This window comes from Trichosurus vulpecula, chromosome 3 (genome assembly GCF_011100635.1).
Source record: "Trichosurus vulpecula isolate mTriVul1 chromosome 3, mTriVul1.pri, whole genome shotgun sequence".
Classification (NCBI taxonomy): domain Eukaryota; kingdom Metazoa; phylum Chordata; class Mammalia; order Diprotodontia; family Phalangeridae; genus Trichosurus; species Trichosurus vulpecula.
The window spans coordinates 409,330,083-409,353,842 of record NC_050575.1 but is presented as its reverse complement, the minus strand read 5'-3'; the positions used below and the strand labels follow the sequence as shown (position 1 = coordinate 409,353,842).

The following is a 23,760-nucleotide window of genomic DNA, read 5'->3' as shown; positions in this document are numbered from 1 at the left end:
GCACGTGGTGAGTTGAAGATGAAGGGATGATATCTAAAAGAAATAAAATCAAATTAAGGGATGAGAGAGGAACATATTGAGGGAGGGAGAAAAGGAGAGATAGAATGGGTTAAATTATCTCGCATAAAAGTGGCAAGAAAAGGCAGTTCTGTAGGAAGAGAAGAGAAGGCAAGTGAGGGGGAATGAGTGAATTTTGCTCTCATCAGATTTGACCTGAGGAGGAGGGAATGCCATACACACTCAATTGGGTATATTATCCCACAGGAAAGAAGGAGGACAAAGATAAAAAGGGAGGATTATAGAAGGGAGGGCAGTTGAAAAGGGACAGGGTCAAGAAAGAAAATTCAATAAAGGGGGATAGGTTAGGAAGGAGCAAAATATAGTTAGTCTTTCACAACATGAGTATTGTGGAAGGGTTATACATAATGATACAAATGTGGCCTATGTTGAATTGCTTGACTTCTTAGGGAGAGTGGGTGGGAAGGGAAGAGTAGAGAGAATTTGGAACTCAAAGTTTTAAAAACAGATGTTCAAAAAAAAAGTTTTTGCATGCAACTAGAAAATAATTCCAACTCTTTTGAAAATCAATGCTGAAAACTAAATATACTAAATAAATTAAATTTTTCTAAAAATTAGTAATAATCTGGAAATTGCTAAATTTGATGGCTATTTCTTGATGCTTGTTCTTCTTGACTTTTCTGCAAGCTTTGACACTGTCAGCCACCCTTTTTTATTGATACTCTCCTCTCCAAACCTTAGTGACACTGCTCCCAACTGGTCATCCTTTTATCATATGCAAAATAAAACCCATTCTCTTTCCCCCAACACTTCCATCTACCTACATGTTATCCAAGGCATCCTCAATAGTCCAGACTCAGAGATGAAGTGTCATGCAGTCCTCGTTGACTCTCACACATTCACTCTCTTGATCCCATATTCACTCTGGAGCAAAGTCCTGGGATTCCACTTGGGTGACATCTCTCCCACACACCCCCTTCTTTCCCGGCACTGTCACTGTCTTGGTACAGGAGCCAATTGCCTCACACCTGAGGTATTTGAAAACCTTCTGGGTGGTCTGGCTGCCTCATATCCCCCCAGTTCAGTGAATCCTCAACCCAGCTGTCAAGTTCCTCTTCCTAAAACTCTCATCTGACCGTGTCACCACCCACTCAACAACCTGCTCTGACTCCTCAGCAAAAGGATCCAATGCAAAATCCTCCCTTGGGCTGTTAAACCCTCTATCACCTCTGCCTCTCCTACTCTTCCAATCTTTTTCACCCTGTTTCCCCCCATCCCATATATGCTGTCATCCAGTGGTATGGGTCTCCTTTCTGTTCTGTGAATAGGACACTCCACTTCCTGAATCCTTAGGTTTTTCTCCCTACGCCTTTTTTCTAGAATGCTCATCCTAGCTTCCCTGAAGCCCCAGCTAAAGCCCACCTTCCACAATAAGCTTTTCCAAGTTTTCCTCACTTCAGGGCATTCTCTCTTTTGCCGAGCTCCAATTTTACATGTCCATATTGACTTTCTACACAGTTGTTGGACTGTTCACCAGACCCTGCTTTGAGATGACCTGGGACAGATCCCTAGCTGTAGGGGAAATGTGCTCATCTCTTCCAGTTGTTTAAGAGACATCCTAGGGGCAAATCTCGGGGGATGGAAGGATATTGGCCCATACTTATTGCCTGTAAGACTAAAAAATAAAAAATAAAGGGGTACCAGAGCACCTGTAGCAACCTCAACTGACTAGCATCCTAGACAGCAAGCGAAAACCTCAAGTGTCCCCCAAAATGAGGCGCCCCTCACCAAAAGAGGGGGAGTATGCTGAGACGTATCTGAGGTCAAACTACCAAAATGTCCCTCAAGCCTTTGCCTAGGATGCTTGAGAGGAGAAAAACAGTCTACAGGGTGAGGGAAGGGGAGGCTTACCTTGACCTTGACTCAGAGAAAACTCGGGTCCTCAGGCCATTCCTACCATGTTGGGCGCCAAAATGTAGAGGGAAAAACAAATGTAGAGGAGTATCTACTGTGCCAGTGTATTACCCAGAGTTCTCTAGGAGATGAGAACTGGATATGCTTTGGAATTGGGGTTCAGGCACAGGAACCGGGAGAGAGGATGTTAGAATTTAGGGTCCGGGGGTGGAGCCAAGATGACGGCTGGTAAGCAGGAACTAGTGTGAGCTCCCTACCGAGTCCCTCCAAAAACCTATAAAAAATGGCTCTGAACCAATTCTAGAACGGCAGAACCCACAAAACAGCAGAGGGAAGCAGGGCTCCAGCCCAGAACAGCCTGGATGGTCTCTGGGTGAGGTCTATCGCACACGGACCTGGGAGCTGGGAGCTGGGAGCTGGGAACGGAGTGGAGCAGAGCCCAGCCTGAACGGCGTGGACCATCCAGACCAGAAGCTGGGCGGAGGGGGCCCTAGCACCCTGAATCAGTGAGCTGTGGCAGTTACCAGACTCCTTAACCCACAAACACCAAAGACTGTGGAGAAGGTTAGTGGGAAAAGCTGCGGGAGTAGAAGGAGTTCGTGGTTTGGCTTCCAGCCCCGGGGGGAGCGGAGGTGGGGCAGCTACAGCTGTTGTTACTTCCGGCTCCAGGCCCACCTGGTGGGAGGAATTAAGTGGAAGATCAGAGCAGGAGTGCAGAGCCTGCTGAAGATCTGAGTCAGGTCCAGGTTGGTGGTTGGGGAAGGAGCAGTGCTGGTGTGGCAGAGCTGGCACCTCCCCCCGAAACGTGGAACATAGAATTCGTTAGTCTACAGGCAGTCATACCCCACTGAAAAACTCAAAGGTCAAGTTAGTTGGCTGGGAATATGGCCAGGCAGCGAAAACGCACTGACATTCAGTCTCAGACTTTGCATTCTTTCTTTGGTGACAAAGAAGACCAAAAAATACAGCCTAAAGAAGTCAATAAAGTGCAAGAGCCTACACCAACAGCCTCCAAGAAAAACATGAACTGGTACCAGGCCATGGAAGAGCTCAAAAAGGAATTGGAAAAGCAAGTTAGAGAAGTAGAGGAAAAATTGGGAAGAGAAATGAGAAGGATGCAAGAAAACCATGAAAAACAAGTCAATGACTTGCTAAAGGAGACCCAAACAAATACTGAAAAATACACTGAAGAAAACAACACCTTAAAAAATAGACTAACTCAAATGGCAAAAGAGCTCCAAAAAGCCAATGAGGAGAAGAATGCCTTGAAAGGTAGAATTAGCCAAATGGAAAAGGAGGTCCAAAAGACCACTGAAGAAAATACTACTTTAAAAATTAGATTGGAGCAAGTGGAAGCTAGTGACTTTATGAGAAATCAGGATATTATAAAACAGAACCAAAGGAATGAAAAAATGGAAGATAATGTGAAATATCTCATTGGAAAAACCACTGGCCTGGAAAATAGATCCAGGAGAGATCATTTAAAAATTATTGGACTACCTGAAAGCCATGATCAAAAAAAGAGCCTAGATATCATCTTTCAAGAAATTATCAAGGAGAACTGCCCTGATATTCTAGAGCCACAGGGCAAAATAGAAATTTAAAGAATCCATCGATTGCCTCCTCAAATAGATCCCCAAAAGAAATCTCCCAGGAATATTGTCGCCAAATTCCAGAGCTCCCAGATCAAGGAGAAAATACTGCAAGCAGCCAGAAAGAAACAATTTGAGGATTGTGGATACCCAATCAGAATAATCCAAGATCTGGCAGCCTCTACATTAAGAGATCGAAGGGCTTGGAATACGATATTCCGGAGGTCAATGGAGCTAGGATTAAAACCTAGAATCACCTACCCAGCAAAACTGAGTATCATGCTCCAAGGCAAAATATGGATGTTCAATAAAATAGAGGACTTTCAAGCTTTCTCAGTGAAAAGACCAGAACTGAATAGAAAATTTGACTTTCAAACACAAGAATCAAGAGAAGCATGAAAAGGTAATCAAGAAAAAGAACAAGAAAAAGAAATTGCAAAGGACTTACTAAAGGTGAACTGTTTTGTTGACATTCCTACATGGAAAGATGATGTGTATGATTCATGAGACCTCAGTATTAGGGTAGCTGAAGGGAATATGCATACATATATGTTTATGTATATATATGGGTGAATGTGTATGTATGTATATATCTATGTGTGTATGTCTATATATATATATATATATATATATATATAGAGAGAGAGAGAGAGAGAGAGAGAGAGAGAGAGAGAGAGAGAGGAAGAGAGGGAGAGAGCGGACACAGGGTGAGTTGAAGATGAAGGGAAGATATCCAAAAGAAATGAAATCAAATTAAGGGATGAGAGAGGAACATACTGAGAGAGGGAGATAAGGAGAGATAGAATGGGGTGGATTATCTCCCATAAAGGTGGCAAGAGGAAGCAGTTCTGTGGGAGAAGGGGAGAGGGCGGATGAGGGTGGAATGAGTGAACATTGCTCTCATCAGATTTGGCCTAAGGAGGGAATACCACACATACCCAATTGGGAATCTTACCCCACAGGAAAGAGGAAGGAAGAAGATTAAAAAAATGGGGAGTTGATGGAGGGGAGGGCAGATGGGGGGCAGGTAGTCAAAAACAAACACTTTCGAAAGGGGACAGGGTCAAGGGAGAAAATTCAATAAAGGGGGATGGGTTGGGAAGGAGCAAAATAATGTTAGTCTTTCACAACATGAGTATTGTGGAAGGGTTATACATAATGATACGCATGTGGCCTATGTTGAATTGCTTGACTTCTTACGGAGGGTGGGTGGGAAGGGAAGAGGGGAGAGAATTTGGAACTCAAAGTTTTAAAAACAGATGTTCAAAAACAAACAAAAATGTTTTTGCATGCAACAAGAAAATAAGATACACAGGCAATGGGGCGTAAAAATTTATCTTGCCCTACAAGAAAAGAAGGGAAAAGGGGATGGGAGGGGAGAGGGGTGACAGAGGGGAGCACTGACTGGGGAACAGGGCAACCAGAATATACGCCATCTTGGAGTGGGGGGGGAGGGTAGAAATGGGGAGAAAATTTGTAATCCAAACTCTTGTGAAAATCAGTGCTGAAAACTAAATATGTTAAATAAATTAAGAAAAAAAAAGAATTTAGGGTCCAAGAACAAACACATCATCAGGGGGAGGGGAGAGATGGAGAGAAAATTTGCAACTCAAAATCTTGTTGAAATGAATGTTGAAAACTAAAAATAAATCAATCAATTAATCAATAAAGAAAAGACCAGAGCTCAATAAAATATTTGATCTTCAAATACAAGACTCAAGAGAAGTATAAAAAGGTAAAAAGGAAAAAAGAAAGAAAAAAAATGTCATTCAACAAGGGCAAACTATTTACACCCAGACATGGGAAAATGATACTTTTAAATCTTGAGAAATGAATCTTTATTATGATGTTTAAAAGGGATATACCTAGACAGAGGGTATGCATATAAATTAACTGATGTGATGATAAAAAACCCAATTAAGGTCTGAAAAGGGATTGCAATTGGAGAAGAGGAAAGAGGGGATATATATAGACAGAGGGTGTGAGTACAAATTAACTGATGTGATGATGAAAAAACCCCATTAAGAGGTGAAAAGGGATTGTAATGTGAGAACAGGAAAGGAGAAGGCAGAAAGGATAAATTACATCATATGAAGAGGGAGAAAAATGTATTATAGTAGAGTAAAAGAAGGGAGGGAGATGAGCTTTGTTTGAACTTTACTCTCATTGGATTTGGTTCAAGGGGGGAATAAGATACTCTGTTAAGTAGAGAAATCTGAGTTGCCTTAAAGGCAGTAGGAGAGGAAAGGGGAAAGAAAGGGGTGTGGGTGCTTAGAAGGGAAGGAAGAAGTAGTAAGGGAAAAGGGAAAGAAAAGGAGGGAGGCTGACAGAAGTGAGGGAAGGTTGAGGGGGGCAGTGGAGATTTTGGGGGAAGTTTTATATCTCTGAATACTTACATATGTTTCTTCTTTCACAACTGTGCCCTTCTAGTGATAAAATTCTTACCAGTTACAAATATCATCTTACCATATAGGAAAACACACAGTTTAATCTTATTAAATCTCTTAACTTTTCTCTTTCTTACTTTTTATGATTTTTCTTGAGTCTTGAATTTGAAGATCAATTTTTTAAATTTAGCTTTGATGAAGAATACTTGAAAGTCCTCTGCTTCATTAAATACTCAATTCCCCCTGAAGAGTTATACTTAGTTTTGTTGGGTAGGTGAGTCTTGGTTATAATCCTAGTTCCTTTGCCTTCTGGACAATCATATTCCAAGTCCTCCTGTTCTTTCATGGAGGAGCTGCTAAATCCCATGTAAACCTCACTGCAGCCTACAATATTTGAATTATTTCTTTCTGACTGTTTGCAGTATTTTCTCCTTAGCCTGGGAGTTCTGCAATTTGGCTGTGATGTTCCTGGGAGTTTTCATTTCGGGGTCCCTTTTAGGTGGTGATTGGTGGACTTTCCATTTCTATTTGGCCCTCTGATTCTACCTATCAAGGCAGTTTTCCTTGATAATTTCTTGAAAGATCATATCCAGGCTCTTTTTGGATCCTGGTATGGTGTTAATATGATTAAAGATCTTCCCTGCCCATTTCATAGCTTCAGGTGGAGCTAGTTAAGGAAAGCTTGATTGGGGAGGCTTGTTTGTAGGCAAACCCACACCCTTTTGCTAACTAGGTGTTAATCCATAGGCTCACACCCTTTTTCTAACTAGGTGTTAAGGCCTAGGCCCACACCCTTTTGCCAACTAGGTGTTAAGCCCAAGGTCCACACCTTTTTGTTGACTAGGTGTGAAACCCTCAGGCCCTAAGAAGGGTATATATACCCTGAGGGTAGCCATTGAGCTCACAGAAAACTGGAAGGGCAGAGAGAGGACTTCAGAGACACAGAGGAAGAGAACTGGAAGAGCCAGAGAGACAGAACTAGAAGGACTAAGAGAGAGAAGTACAGAGAGACTCAGAGAAGGAGAGACAGACAACTGCAAGGACTTTCAAAACTGCAGGCTCTCAGAACTGCGTAAGGACAAGGCACAGGTAAGCAGACAGTTAGGATTTGTGAGTTAGTGTGATAACGTGATTTGGGAATTGGAATTGGGGTCCAGGCACAGGCACCCAAGCACCCCTTAATCCCCCACTTAAACAGATGGGACACAAAACCATTTGGGATAAGAGATGAAGGCCTGGGCTTCCGAAACTGCTTCATGCTGAGAGAGGACTTCAAACTGTCCCTGCCTCACAGGGTTCCCCCATCCATTAGGTTGAGTCTGTAACCAGTGTCCAGAGCTTGATCAATGCCAGGTGAGGGAGTAAGGTGTCATGGTCTCAGACAGAGGTTGGTACCCAGCGTGAGCAGTCATCTGTTATTGGAGGGCACTGAGCCTAGAAGAGACAAATCTGGCAAGGAGATTATGCAGACAAGAGCACTCCATGATTAGCTGAGACACCTGTGAGGAAGAGCTTTGGCTGTTGCTTCATCTTTGGGACCATAAAGGGTGGGGGTAGCAGGTCCCTGAGGTAGATGAGGTCCAGGGATAAGATGGAGAAACTTTATAAAATGGATTCACTTTGATTCCTTTGCTGCCTACACAGGGATCCTGGATTCAGAGGGAATGGCCCCCGGAAGCAGCCGAGCCCCAGACCAGGTGAGTTCAGTCCATCCACACATTTGAACAACATCAGCAATGCAGGTTATTTCTAGAGACAGAGGATGGTCTTTGAAGCTGGTGATACCTGCCTAATGGAACCTTTCTGTACAAAAATAGGCATGGAAATGATTTCAGTAGAAACAACACTGCCCTGCACCCAACTAATCTGTTTTAAGCTGATTCCTTAGCACCTTGGTGCCTTGAGCACTGCCTCTCCACACCCACCCCTACTCCCACCCCCCACCCCATGCTGCCTTCCCAGGTTCTTTTTGTGAGGCAATCAGCTATAAGAGAGTCAAATGTATTTCTATACAGAACTCTGTGCTCTGGGTGTTCTTCCTTTGACTGGAGGACTCAGCTTCAGGCATCAGATAATCCCACCCACTCCCACCTCCTTGTTTGTATAGATGTCTACTTATGCCCCATCATGATGTGAGACACTATTTCCTAACCTTCCTTTCTATTCTGCCACTTTAGTGCATTCCTCTTCCTCTCTTTCCACCATTTCCTCAATATCAGGACATATCCGAACCCCTCTTAGGTTTGCTCTAATTTGATTCCCTCTATGAGCCCTGAGAGAGGTCAGAGAGGAAACATATCACCTCCCCATATTTGAATAAAAATACTTTATCTTTTTTTTTTATTCCCCTGAGCTGGTTAATCCTTCTTTACATTCCTATGTTTCTCTTCATTTGTGTTTGATCTTCAAAAGCTCTTTGCAGTTATGATCTTTTCATTAAGAATGCTTGGAAATCCTTTGCATAAGAGTCATTTCCCCCCATATCATTATATTCAATTTTGTTGGGTAAGTTACTCTTGGTTATAAGACCATGTCCTTTACCTTCTAACATATCATATCCCAAGTTCTCTGCTCTTTATATTATGGTTATTGCCAAATTGTGCGTGATCCTGTGGCTCCTTAGTACTTGAATTGTTTGAGAGTTTTTAATTAGTTTGTCCTTTTGACTGGTTGCTGTATTTTTCCATTCATTACACGAAACATATAGTCAATCTGAAAAAAATAAATCCACAGTGCTTATGCCCTAAAAATATCTCTCAATCTCTCTCTGAGTAATTCCCTTCTAGGTGGTAGGTAGAATGTTTCTTCATCACTGGCCCTCTGGAGTCTTGGTTGTTATTATGACCTGTTAGCTCAGTGTTTTTGGCAAAATTATAAAATTTACATAATATTAGTAATATATTAAATAATCAAGCATTTTATTATTTATTCAATTAATAGTTACATAATTAAAATTAAACACTTGAATAATTAAATAATAATATTAAATTATATATATGTATATATACGTTCCTAGGAGTTTTCATTCAGAAATTTCTATGAGGAAGTAATCTGTGGTTTATTTTCACTTGCTGCTCTGGTTGTAAGACATCTCGGCAGTTTTAAGATTTCTTGAAATCTCCTATTGAGGCTCCTTTTTAAATGGCATTCAGAAAGACCAATGTCATTTAAATTTTCCCTGTTTTCTTTTCTAAGTGAGTTGTTTTTTACTGTGAGATAACTGATACTTTCTTCTGTTTTTCGCAACTTTTTGAATTTGTTTTAATATCTGTTATTGCCTTGTGGCTTCTATTTGTTGTATTCAGAGTCTTAGAGTTTGCTGCTTGGCCACGTTTTAGTACCCCTTGTAACAATCTGTTACCTCCTTGATTCATTCTTCCACACCACTCATTTCTTTTCCCTCAAGCACTCTCAATCCACTTATAAACATGTTGAACTCTTGCTTCAATGCTTCCAGAAATTCTGGTTGAATTTATGCCCAAGCTGTGTTTTCTGGAGGCAGTGCTTGCAGATAGGAGTCACCCCTCTGTATTTGTGTCTCCACTTCCTCTGGTGCCATAACCATTCATTATGGTGAGGTTCTTCTTTTGTTGCCTCATTCTTTCAGCCTGCTTCCTCTGCAGCACCTTGAAAGGAATGTCTGGGCTATTCTTGTTGCTATTTCCTTGGAGTTCTGAGTGTTGTCTTTTCCTAGGATCTCAGGGGCAGGTTAGAGGCCTATGAGCTCTCAATGTTCCCAAAGTGGTCTGATCCAGAGCAAAATCAGATTATTGCCCTCCTGTTCTCAGCTCTCTAAGTTTCTGTAAGAGTGGACTGCTTTCCATCTCTGTTCCTAATGGCAAACTAATAAGCTCTGCTGGCTGGCTCAGAAGGGGTAAATTTTTCTTTCTTTTGGGATTCCTGCCCTGGTTATTCCACTGCAGGCTAGGCTGGACATTAGAAGTCAGACCCTGCTTGGCATCCCAGGTCTGAACCACATCCCTCTTTCTGCAGGCTTCCCAGACCTGAGCCACACCCCTGCTTCTGCAGGCTTCTGCACTTCTTTGTTTCATTTCCTAGGATCTCCCTACCCAGGAATGCCAGTGCTTGGCAGAGATTCTGTTGACCCTGGTTATGTGAGCTGGGCCTGAGTCAAGGGTGAGAGAGCTGCCAGTGGCAACCATTCTGTTGCAGTTCCCTGACTTGGGTCTGAAACTCCTTGCTCCATTACTCAGTATTTCATTGCAGGAATGCTCCTTGTGCAGTGTCTTCCTCACTAGACTATTTTCTAGGGTCCATGGACCTCCCCTTTTCCCACCTGTGCCAACCGGGACCCAGGACTCACAGGTTTTTCTGATTTTAACAATCAGGATTTGGTCTGGTATATTTATCCAGATTTCTTAACTGTTTGTGGATAGGACTTCAGTGCGTTGCTTCCTTACTCTGCCATCTTGACTCTGCCATGTCCAGAGACATTATCCTCAGTTTATCTAACTTGAGAAAACTGACCTAGATGTTAAGGGATTTGCCCAGCATCACATAGCTATGAGTGTGTGAGGCTTCATGTGAGCCTAAGTCTTCCCCAAGGTCAGTCTTCCAGACTCCTTGACCAGTGCCCTTGGCAAAGGTGGAAGATGAAAAGCTCCTGGAAGAAATCTGGCACTAAAATAATTGATCAACAAACATTCATTAAGTGCTTGGGACACATGAAGAAGCAAGAGACCATACAGTTACTGAAGGATCTCACAACCTATTGGGAAACTGTGCAGAATAGGAACTAATTAAAAGAGAGAAAGCTGTAGAATTAAGAGAGGAATGGCTTCCATAGATGAGACAGAAGTTGGGACATAAGACAGGCAGTGCAGACACTAGCACAGCTAGGTGGTACAGTGGGTAGACTGGCAGTCCTGGAGTCAGGAAACCTGAGTTCAAACCCAGCCTCAGACTCTTACAAGCTGTGTGACCCTGGGCAAGTCACTTGACCCTGTTTGCTTCAGTTTCCTCCTCTGTAAAAGGAGCTGGAGAAGGCAATGGCCAACCACTCTAGTATGTTTGCCAAGGAAACCCCCAAATCATGAAGAGGTGGCCATGACTGAACAACAAAAACAACATTAGAGAAGGCAGGAGGCAGAGATGAGGAGGAAGAGTGTGACAGTGGGGCTGTCCAATGAATTATGGCTGGCCACTGAAAATGTGTGGAGCTGAGAGATAGATGGTGTTGTTTAGGGAACAGCCAGGAGGCCAGGGTCACTGGATAGAAGAGTACATACAGGTAGGGACTAAGTCATAGAGAACTTTGCATGGCGTTTGTATTTGTGTTTTCTACTGGTGTTTATTGAGTGCAGGGGCAGGATGGTGACATGGTCAGAGCCTCCCTTTAGGAAAAATCACTTTAGTGGCTGAATACAAGACAGATAAGAGTGGGGAGAAGCTTGAGGCAGATATATCCATCAGCAGGCTGTAGCAATGGCCTAGGTGTGAAGTGAAAAGGCCTTGGACCTGTGTGGGGGCAGTATGAGGTGGGGGAGAAGTGACCATTTATGAGAGAGATTGCAAAGGTGGAGTTTGTAGATCTCCACAACAGATGGGATGTGTGGGAGAGAGAGTGTGAGGAGCAGAGGGTGGAACCTAGGTTATGCACCCAAGTGACCTGTACCAGGTGGCAGCTGACATCTTAGTGGCCTACTACCCAGTCCTGGATTGCAAAGGTGAGGCCCTGGGCCTCAAGGCAGTTTTGGGGGTCAGGAGAATTTGGAGGTTCCAGGTGGAATACATAGGGAGAAGTAGCTTAGAATCCATTGCCGGTGTGGCTCAGATCCCAGGATGGGAGCAGAAGTTCAGTCCCAGCTCCTAGTCCAGCCTGAAGCATGCACAAGAATCACCAGGGCAGGAATCACAGTCTAACATGGGACCTGCAGAGCTTGCCAGCTGGTGGAAAATGCCCAAGTGCAGTAGATTTACTGTTGCCAAGAAGGCTGAATACCACATCAGGAGCCTGAAGAACTGGCATCTCATTGTAGGCAAAGAAAGCCTCCAGCAACTTTGCCACAGATGAGACCACTTGAGGAACACTGAAAGTTTGCAGGTCCCCAGCCTAAGCTGTCCTTGAGATCCTGGAGTGAGGCAGCATTCAATGTGGCCAAGGGAGCACAGGAGGACTCAGAAGAACACAGGCTCAGCTGGCAACTGTCTCATATCACTCAGGGCAGACCAGATTCTGATGACTATCTTTCTAGCTTCCTCTTCAGGTTTTTGTGTAGATAAGACTTTATTTCTGCTATTCAGGAAGCAGACTTGATCTTTTCTTTGTCTTTATTCTCTTTTCAGTGATTGCATTAAATGTTTCTCTTTTTTCCCCCAGAATGAAGTATACCTGCCAGCTTCTCATAGACTTTTCTTTATACTCTATCACAACAGTTCTGATATGGAAGAAATTTCACATCACCCTGTTTCTTTCTCCTCAGTTCATGAACTTACCTCATAGATAGAACTCCCACTTTCTCCCTGATTCACCAATGAGACACATTCCATAATAAGACATTTTCAACTTTACTATAATTTATACTTTCTCAAATCTGAATATGAATTTTTCAAAATTCCTTTGGATTCTTACTGACTGTGGTTTCCAGGATTAACTATTAAATTTCCTCCTAGGAATTGATGAGAATTGGAATATTTAAGTCTGAAGTCCTATGATTTTTTAACTCTATGTCCTATGATTTTTGATGATTTAGCAGACAGTGACGTTTAAGGATGTGGCTGTGGACTTCACTCAGGAGGAGTGGGGACTCTTGGACCATCCTCAGAAGGAGTTGTACAAGGAGGTCATGCTGGAGAATGCCCAGAACCTGCTCTCCCTTGGTAAGGACACTTCCCATGCTCACTCTGAGTCTGCAATCAAAGGGAATGTCTTCATTGCCTAGTATGCAGACTTTGGAGCATCTATCAATTATTAGAGAATAGTGTATGTCTCCTGTGACTAAAGAGACAGACTCCTCATGCTACCTGATTTTCCTATAGAAAGTCTTTGCACTGTGTGATAGGAAGCTGAGGGTTTCCTTTCTTGCTCCTGATGCATTCTCTTACCAGTTCTAGGTAGTTTCAGGTCAAAGCTCCAATCAGTGTGGAAGAATCTCAGACATGGAACCAATCCCAGGGGTTATTTGGTCTAACCTCTACCTGGACATGAATTTTGCTGCCAAACTTCTGAAAACTGCCCAGGCAGCTTTTCCTTGCAGTCCCTTCCTCTTTGGAATGAGCCTAATATTTGGAATATTCTTCTGTTTAACAAGAATATTCTTCTATTTACATTGGTAGTTTATAGCTCTCACTTGTGGCTGGTGTAGCAGATTTGTCCTTAATTTTCCTTCATGTAACCCTAAACCTCCAGCACAGATGGTGGGAAAGGAAGGGAAGGGAATAACTATTTACATTCACCTGCTATTTGGCATGGGCTGGGCCAAGGGCTTTCTTTACAATATCATGTCACTTCATCCTGATGATAACCTTCCAGGTTAGGTGATATTATTATGCCCATTTGATACTTGGGAAACTGAGGCAAATATATGTTAAGTGACTTGTCCAGGGCCACATGGCTACTAAGTGTCAAAGGCTGCATTTAAAGCCAGACATTGCTGACTCCAGGCCCAAGGTTCTCTCCACTGCACTACCAGCTGCCTCTGATTCCTAGGCAATGGAAACCATGCAATGAGTCCATCCTTTCATGAAGAAGGTGCACAAGATCAAATTCTCTGACTCCAGAGGGGTTGTGTGATTTTCTCCCCCACCTCTTCCCAGAACCCCCCAAAATTAATGTTATGGAAACTATCCACAGGATTCCTGGGAACCACCCTGGGGTCCTTGCTTGAATGCCCACATGATTGCCAGAAATAAATGAGACTGTGTGAGAAATAAAATTTGGAGTAACTAGGTTGAGTTTGCCAGCAGGACACTCTCACCCAAGGGGGCAAACACCCCTGAACGAATAGCATATAAGGTTTATATAGCTTTCAGGGTGTAAAGAGCCAGGTGGGGGGACTGGGCAAAGGACGTCGCATCCATGTCCCTGTTGTTTGGACTTGAGGCTGATCTGACACAATTACCCTTTTACCCAGTTTTGGTCTAGCAGTTTCTGCCAGAATGGAGCATAACAGGATGGGGGCAGAGGGTTTGCCTGTTTCTCAGAACAGAACACATACAACACATCCTACTTTGAGTTACTTGCATCACAAGCACTAATGGGTCAGTATGGACTCCTATGTATGACCAGAATGGAGTGATCCTCAAAATGGAGCAGCTCTGTGTCCACACCCCTTTCCCTAAAGAGAACTAAATTCAAAGTTTCTCTCCATTCTCATCTCTGATTCCCCATGCCCAGGGCTTCCAGCTCCAAGAGAAGATATGATCTCCTATTTTGAGAAAAGGGAAGCACCATGGATGCTGGAGCAAGAAGGCCTGAGGAGTCTCTGTCCAGGTGAGTGAGGTGAAAGCAGGTATATGAGAGCTGTGATTATGAGAGGCTGCTATGTGTTGTGATGAAAGAAGTACTAGATTTGAGGGCAGGAAGGCCTGCCTTGGAATTCTTTTTCAGATTTTTTATTAGCGGTACCTTCCTGGGCCAATCAGTGAACCATGGACCCTCAGTTTCCCCAGGGGATTAGATTCCATTGCCTTTCAGCTCCCTTCCAGGGATAAATTTATCATCTTATAAGATGTTGGTATTTGGACTTAGGGGAATGAAATCTACTAACAGTGCCAAAAGGGGTTAGGTGCTCCAAGATGAGCTCTTTCTTAGACATTCTTCAAACCCACCAACATTTATTAAGATCTTGCTGCGTGCCAGGCCCTTTGCTACATACTAGGGTCATAAAAAGATGCAAGGGATGTCCTAAGCACTTCTGGATTTCAGTCTGGTGAACAGACCAACAACTGTGTAGAAAGCCAGTGTGGACAGGTTTAATTGGAGCTGAGCAAGAGAGGGAAGGCCCTAAAGTGGGAAGACTGGGAAAGGCTTATTGTGGAAGGTGGGCTCTAGCTGGGTCCTCAAGGAAACCAGGATGAGCATCCTAGACAAAAGGATAGGGAGAAAATCCAGGAGTCAGAAGGTAGAGTATCCTGTTCATGGAAGAGAGAGGAGACCCATACCACTGGATTATAGCATATGCGGGGGTGGGAGGGGCAATGTGTTGGTAAGCAAAATGGGCTCCTTTAATGCCCTTGAAGAGTTTGGCTTTTGTTTGCTTTGAATTAATTCAGTGTATTTCATTAGCCTTAATAGGTGCTAAGCCCCAGGCCCAAACCCCTTTTAGGTGTGGAACCTATGTAGGTGTGGATTGGTGATTGGGGTGGGGCCCAAGATGGGGATAGCTAAGGGAAGGTGCTAACTCCAGAGCCACGACCTATTGGGTGTTAACCTATGTGGATGTGAACCTCCCAGGGTCCTAAGTGGAGGGGCCAACTGAAGAACCAATCACCAGAGTCTAAGCTCTGGTCATTCAGATGGCGTTTGATGACGTCTGAAGCCCTATAAGAAGGGAGGACAGAACCATTTGTGCGGGGCTCTTGAGGTGGTGTTGATGAGGAGATTTCGGGCAGCTGTAGCTAAGGAGCCCTCCAGCTTGTAAACCCCCATGCTGAGACTTTGTTGAACTCTGGTAACTAGGTATTGGGATTTGAATCATACAAGGTCTGTCTGTTGGTGTTTTTATTTTGTTTGTATTTTGTTTGGGGTGCTGGCTTTTCCCCCTGGACTAAGTGAATATTTGTGTGCTGAATTAAAAGTAAGCTTGTCAACCCCATCACCTTGCTTTCCTTAGTTAAGCAGATCAAAAGAACCTGTGCTGTTGGCAGCTTTCTGGGTGCTGGCTGTGGGTGGATCTTACACCCTCACAGAAGCTGCTAGCCAGATTGTTGAAACAGGGTGAAAAAAGACTGGAAGAGTAGGAGATGGGGAGGTGATAAAGTGTTTCACAGCCCAGTGGACCATTTTACATTGGACCATTTTACTGGGGAGTCAGAGGAGGTTGTTGAGTAGGTGGTGACATGCTTGGATGAGAGCTTTAGGGAGATGACTTGAATACTGGATTAAGGATTGACTGGACTGTGGGAAGATGATGCAGCCAGAACAACCTGCAGACTCTGAAATATCTCAGGGGTGAGGCAATTGTGGCCTGACCCCAGACAGTGACGGTGTTGAGAGAAAAGGGGGTGTGTGGAAGAGATGTCACACAAGTGGAGTCCCAGGACTTTGCTCCAGAGGGGTATGGGATAAGGAGTGTGAATGTGTGAGAGTCAATGAGGACTGCATGACACTTCATTTCTGAGCCTGGACTACTGAGGATGCCTTGGATAACATGTAGGTAGATGGGAGCATTGGGGGAAAGAAAATGGGTTTCATTTTGCCTATCCTAAAATGGGGGCCAGAAGAGAGCAGTGAAGACACCAGTTGTAAATGGATTTCTCTAGCTATTTGGCCATGAAATGGAGGAAGATATTGGACAATATCCCATGGGGCTACATGTTTCATTGAAGGTGTTTTGAGGCAAATAGTTTTATTTGTGACAACAGGAAAGTCCTTAGTGTGAGAAAAAGTGAAAATAGTGAAAAAATGCAGATTCAATGGGAAGAATGTACAAAGGTAGATGAGGGATGGAATGGGATTATTTACACACACAAAGTGAATGGCTTTAGGAAGCAAAAGGATGTCCTTTTTAATCTGATCCTGAGGCCGAAAGGCCATCTGAATAATGTAGGATAAGGAGAGTAAGATAGCTTTTGGTAAATGTCCAGTTTTTTCAATGAAATGAGAGGCCAAGCTCTTAAGCAAGAAGGTGCAGATGGGTCGTGTAGGGAGAAGAGAACAAGTCATGATGGAGGGTTGGGAATGAAGGCAAAGATTTGGAAAAGCTGCTGTGGTGAGTGGCATAGGGAGTTAGTTAGGGAGATGTCAGTGTGACAATGAGGGTCCAGCTGAGATTGTGCAGCCTATTCTGTAGTGGATATAGGAGGCCTGGTTTCATGATTTTCTCACTCTCATCCAGTAACATATGAATAGGAGTGAAGGCTGCTGCCTTGCTTGGAAGTAAGCCATGGCTAAGCTTTGCATAAATCATTAGCCCAAGTCCCTCCCCCGACCTCTGTGGCTCAGTCTCTCTCCTATTCTTGGAGAATCATTGACCAGGTTCATGTAGGTGATGATAATCTCAGTTTACTGACCTGCGAGGTAGAGACTTGAAGGTGTTCTCTGGTGCGAGACCCTTCAGGAGCTTACAAAGAAACCTCTGTGGTCTTCAGTGTTGGGTCTGGTCAGGTTCCATCAGGGTTAGAACCTAACAAAGGTGACTCCTTAGAGGTGAATGGGTGCAAGAAAGAGAGAGAACCATGACGGAAGTGAGAACATGGATTTCACATCTAGGAGAGAGACCAGAAAGCAGTGACTGAGTGAGAGGCTGGGACTGCTGTCAGCCTGGGCCCAGTCAGACAATCAGTAAAGACTGATCAAACACTTAGTGTTTTAGGCACTGTGCTCAGCTCTCAGGGTACAAAGAAAGGCAAAAGAAAGTCTGTGCTACCAGGGAGCTCCCAGTATTGTATGTAAACATGGAGAGAGTTGGAGAAGAAGGAACAGAACATGAACCTCACTCTTAGTTGATCTATTGAAATGAGACTGTTTTGGAATGGAAATACATTTAGTTCACAGGGAAATGGGAGAATATAAAGAGTGAGGATAATCACAGTCTGAGCAGGAGAACAGAATTGGGGGAAATAATCTAAATCAAAACCATAGTGATAAAAATAATATCTAGCAAGTATAGTCATATGAAATAATACTCTAAATCTGTATTGATCAGAGAAATGCAAATGAAAACCACACTGAAGTACTATTTCACACTCATCAGAGTGACTAATACCACAAAAAAGGAAAATGTTGGATATTGGAGGGGATGTGGGAAAACTGGGGCAACAATGTATTGTTGGTAGAGTTGTGAACTGATCCCACCATTCTGGAGAGCAATTTGGAACTTTGCCCAAAGGGCTATAACACTTTGCACACTCCTTGATTCAGCTATGCTACTGCTAGGTCTATATGCCAAAAACATCCAAAAAAATGCACAAGTACCTATTTGCACAAAAATACATATAACACCTCTTTTTATGGAGAAAAGATTAGAAATTGAGTACATGTTCATCATTTGGAGGATGGCTAAACAAGCTGTGGCATATGACTGTAATGGAATATTATTGTGCTACAGAAATGACAAACAGAATGATATCTAAAAAACCTGGAAAAACGTACGTGAACTGATGCATAGTGAAGTAAACAGAACCAGAAGAACATTGTACATAGCAACAGCAGTGTTGCTTAATGAAGAGCTATGAATGACTTAACTTTTCTCAGTAATGCAGTGATCCAAGACAATCCTAAATGATGGAAATTCATTTTTTAGTTCCCTAATTAGTCAATAAGATAAATTGACGGTTAGTCTTTTAAAGATTTATTTTTCTAATTGCTCATGACAAGTATGTATTAAATGATAAATGTGCTTGAAGGATAATTGCACAGACTTTTTTAAAAAATGATGCCATGCATTTTCAAATGTGTGTTTATTGTGCAGATTTTTTAAGTACAAACAGTTTTTATTTTTTAATATGATACTTTATTTTCCTCCATTAGATATTAAAATTTTTTAAACATTTGATTAAATTTAAAATTCTAAATTCTTTCAATCCTTCCACTCTCCCTTCCTTGAGATGGTAAGCAATCTCACTTGGGTTATTTATGTACAATCTTTATTACAAGGATTTTATTTTTATTGTAGTGAGCAGAGGCATTTAGAGACATTTTTAAAAGGAAATAAGTTATCACGATCAAAATAAATTAATAGGCCAAGTGGTAGCTAGGTGGTGCAGTTGATAAAATACCAGCCCTGGAATCAGGAGGATCTGAGTACAAATCTAGCCAGAGACAATTGACATTTACTAGCTGTGAGACCCTGGACACCCTTGACCCTGATTGCCTTGGCAAAAAAATTGAACAAAGTTAAAGAGGGCAGAACAAAATCTTTTCTGTTTTAGGTAAACATAAAAAAAAATTAGTGGTATTCTTCATGTTACCTCAAATACTGCAACAGAAAAAAATATTGAAAGTTGTTACTAGGGACTTTATATCATATTTACAAATATGAGAGATCATGAAATAATTTGAATATTTAGTATGTGTATACCTAATGGCGTAATATCTGTGATGAAAAGATTGAAAGTGCAAATGATGAATGTGAAAAGGAAAGATTGAATAGAAGGAACCTTTCTAGTTCTGTGGACAGAGCATTCTGTCACAGGTTTTAGTTCATGTCTCAGATTTGGGATTTTGAGTCAAGTCACTGAACCATTTTGAGATCATGGCCATGTAGGAAGCTTGTGGGGAGTCCATGACGGTTTCATTGTGGCAGTGTCGAATGTGTTAGGAACACTCTGCCTCTGTCAAAGATTTGTGGTGAGGAACCAGCATAACCATGTGTGAAGCTCTTTGTAAACTAAATCATCCTTGGGATGTGAGCTAATGGCATTTTGAAATAATTGGTTCTGCCCATTTGAAAACTTTTCATGTTTGATGGCCTTTTCTCTTTACAGGGGGTGAGAAGATTTAAAGTAGTTTATGTTCTGACAAGGAAGGGAAGGGGATATAATTATATATGTGTCTGTGTATACATGTTTTCTTGCTTGTTTCTTTCAGAAGGAGAGCTCAGACTTGAAGTGAAGAAGACTCCTGCAGTCCTAAGCCTTTCTGTGGAAGAAAGTCAGGAGCAAAGATTCATGGGTGATGGTCCCTGTGACTTCACTTGGAGAGAAATCTGTGCTCTTCATCTGGGAATCAATGCTGGGGAGAAAGCTTATGAGTGTAATCAGTGTGGAAAGGCTTTCACAGAGAATGCCACACTTGCTAGATATCAGAGAATCGACACTGGACAGAAGCCTTATGAATATAATCAGTGTGGAAAGACTTTCAGAGGTAGCTCCAATCTTGTTAATCATGAGAGAATCCACACTGAAGAGAAACCTTATGAATGTAATCAGTGTGGAAAGGCTTTTAGACAGAGGGCCTCTCTTACCAAACATCAGAGAATCCACACTGGAGAGAAACCTTATGAATGTAATCAGTGTGGAAAGAGTTTTAGACAGAGGGTCTCTCTTACCAAACATCAGAGAATCCACACTGGAGAGAAACCTTATGAATGTAATCAGTGTGGAAAGGCTTTTAGAAACAACTCCAGTCTAGCTGTACATCAGAGAATCCACACTGGAGAGAAACCTTATGAATGTAATCAGTGTGGAAAGGCTTTTAGAAACAGTTCCACTCTTGCTGAACATCAGAGAATCCACACTGGAGAGAAACCTTATGAATGTGATCAATGTGGAAAGGCCTTTACACTGAGGCTCAGTCTTACCAAACATCAGAGAATTCACACTGGAGAGAAACCTTATGAATGCAATCATTGTGGAAAGGTTTTTAGAGTCAACTTCAGTCTAGCTGTACATCAGAGAATCCACACTGGAGAGAAACCTTATGAATGTAATAAGTGTGGAAAGGGTTTTAGACAGAGGGCCTCTCTTACCAAACATCAGAGAATCCACACTGGAGAGAAACCTTATGAATGTAATCAGTGTGGAAAGAGTTTTAGACAGAGGGTCTCTCTTACCAAACATCAGAGAATCCACACTGGAGAGAAACCTTATGAATGTAATCAGTGTGGAAAGGCTTTTAGAAACAACTCCAGTCTAGCTGTACATCAGAGAATCCACACTGGAGAGAAACCTTATGAATGTAATCAGTGTGGAAAGGCTTTTAGAAACAGTTCCACTCTTGCTGAACATCAGAGAATCCACACTGGAGAGAAACCTTATGAATGTGATCAATGTGGAAAGGCCTTTACACTGAGGCTCAGTCTTACCAAACATCAGAGAATTCACACTGGAGAGAAACCTTATGAATGCAATCATTGTGGAAAGGTTTTTAGAGTCAACTTCAGTCTAGCTGTACATCAGAGAATCCACACTGGAGAGAAACCTTATGAATGTAATAAGTGTGGAAAGGGTTTTAGACAGAGGGCCTCTCTTACCAAACATCAGAGAATCCACACTGGAGAGAAACCTTATGAATGTAATCAGTGTGGAAAGGGTTTTAACCAGAGGGCCTCTCTTACCATACATCAGAGAATTCACAATGGAGAGAAACCTTATGAATGTAATCAGTGTGGAAAGGGTTTTAGAGAGAGAGCCTCTCTTACCAAACATCAGAAAATCCACACTGGAGAGAAACCTTATGAATGTAATCAGTGTGGAAAGGGTTTTAGCCAGAGGGCCTCTCTTACCAAACATCAGAGAATTCACGGTGGAGAGAAACCTTATGCATGTAATCAGTGTGGAAAGGGTTTTAGCCAGAGGGCCTCTCTTACCATACATCAGAGAATTCACAATGGAGAGAAACCTTATGAATGTAATCAGTGTGGAAAGGGTTTTAGAGAGAGAGCCTCTCTTACCAAACATCAGAGAATCCACACTGGAGAGAAACCTTATGCATGTAATCAGTGTGGAAAAGCTTTTACACGGAGGGCCTATCTTACTGTACATCAGAGAGTTCACACTGCGGAGAAACCTTCTGTATTGTTAATGGTACAGGAAGATCTTTCCCATCCATGACTAGGCCTATGTGACCTGCTTTGAGTCTCAGTCACATGAGCCTGTGGTGGTAGGAGCTTGCCAAACAAGTGGAGCAGGAACAGTGGGTGGGGTATAGCTGGGAGAGAGAACAGGCAGAGACACAGAGCCGTTGGGGGAGTAAGAGAGAAGGGAATTTTGCCTAGGGAGCTTGTTTGTGGGGGGGCCTGACGGAGGGAAGGCTTGGGAATGGCAATGCTTCCTGCATCGGTGATGTGTACCAACTTCTTTGTTACTATAGTGGATTTGGCTTTCTGCTATCTGAATAAATATCTTGCTTTCCTCTTTGAGGAAGACCGTCTGTTTTTTCCATTCAAACCGGGAAATACGCCTCCATATTCATAGCAGATATTATTGGTATCATGTTGGCAATTCTCCTTTTGATTGTAATCAGTGTGGAGAAACTTTCAGAGTGAGCTCCAGGCTTACTGAGCATCAAGAATCCACACTGGGGAGAAACCTTTTGAATGTAATCACTGTGGTAAAGCTTTTACAAAGCAGGCCAACCTTACAGTATTTCAGAGAAGTCACAATGAAGAAAAACCTAATGAACGTAATCAAAGTGGAAAGGCTTAAACATCAGAGAATCCACACTGGAGAAAATACAATCCATGTGGTAAAGCCTTCAGGCAAAAGTCAGCCCTCTTTTCACATGAGAGAATTCATGTAAGATATAAATCTCATCACTGACATGATTGAGGAGAGGCATGTAAATGGAGTATGGAGCTTTGTAGACAGAAAATTCTGCATACAAGCCATTCGTAGATTCAGTGTAGAGAAGGCCTTCAGCCAGAAATCATCTCTTATTCTCCCTTCAGAGGATTCTATTAACAAGATTTTTACTGAGCCAATCTCTAACCTGAGAATGCTTGGAGCCACACAATGCAGGCCTAGAGACAGGAGTGCCAGTTATCAAGTAGTTTAATTAATCAGCGTCAGAGTGAGGAATGTTCCCTTAGCTGAAGTAAAAGCATAGGTTTGATACTTAAGTCACAACTAGAGAAGGAGAGGCCAAGGTGGATGACAAACAATCTTTTAGTAGTTTCCTAGGAGAAAGCCGCAAATCATTTTGTTTTTGAGAACTGGCTAGGTCCTCAAGAAGCAGTTTCAGAATTTCGTGTCCTTTGTTATTCAACTCTTTTTTTCGGCCTATTAGCCAGAGAGGAATGTCTGAGAGGTCTATTCTTAAGAATGTGTGATTCTTCATTCCAAGCCTGAAAGTCTAAAGATCTTGCAGGAGCTGGGGGATGGGGGGAAGGAAGAAAAGCTGGGCTTACACTATAATATGGAAGATCTTCTATAATGATTTATCATTCATTCGACCCTAAGATCTGTCTGACATATTTAAGTGTAGGCTGTGAAAACTTTAGGGATCATTTTGGTATACATTTGTAACATGTAACAATTACATAGACACAAAATTACAGGTACTACAACGAAGACTTAAATGTGAGGCCTCTAGTAATTTGCCCGCAACTATATGAGTTGGTATTCGATTTTCATTGAGCACGCTTTGATTATTTCTCAGTAGTTGCTTAAAGCTCTAAAGAGGAAATAGGTAGAAGGTAAAGACAAAGGTTAGGGTACCCGAGAAAGAGTTACGTAGAGTTAAAGATTTAGAGACAATACAGACACACCGAACATAGAAGGTCTCACAGATTGGAGGAATGGTTTAGCAGACAGGGTTCCATCCATCGCATGGCCATTCCACATGCAAATCCAGGATTACAACCGGTACACACATGTAGAAAGCAAAGTAATTATGCGGTACAAAAGGGACAACGTGGAAGTTACACATTATAACAACAGAGCACACCTTGAAGTACATAATAGTGTCAATATAAAAATTGCTAGTAACATTTAGAGCGTATTACGGTATTTGATGTCCAATGATCTAGGGGTACATAGGTTTTGAATACAACATTCCAGAGTTGGGAGTCTCCTACTTGGAACAGTCTTTGGGCATTTTCTTTTTGTAACAACATATACATATTTTCCATAGAATATCGGGTCTAAATTAAATGGCAAGGAAACATTAAAAACAGTCAAAAATTGTTTCTGATAATTTAGATTGGTGGGGAGGGATTGTCGTGGACAGCCACTGAGTATTAACAATTAAAGCTTGGGACATATCCTGTCCAGCACTGCACAGTCTG

General features: G+C 42.4%; 1 pseudogene; it reads left to right on the top strand.

Moving 5' to 3' along the window:
- Positions 1-7,575: 7,575 nt before the first annotated feature.
- Positions 7,576-22,180, top strand: LOC118842777 (annotated as a pseudogene).
- The last annotated feature ends 1,580 nt before the right edge of the window (positions 22,181-23,760 follow it).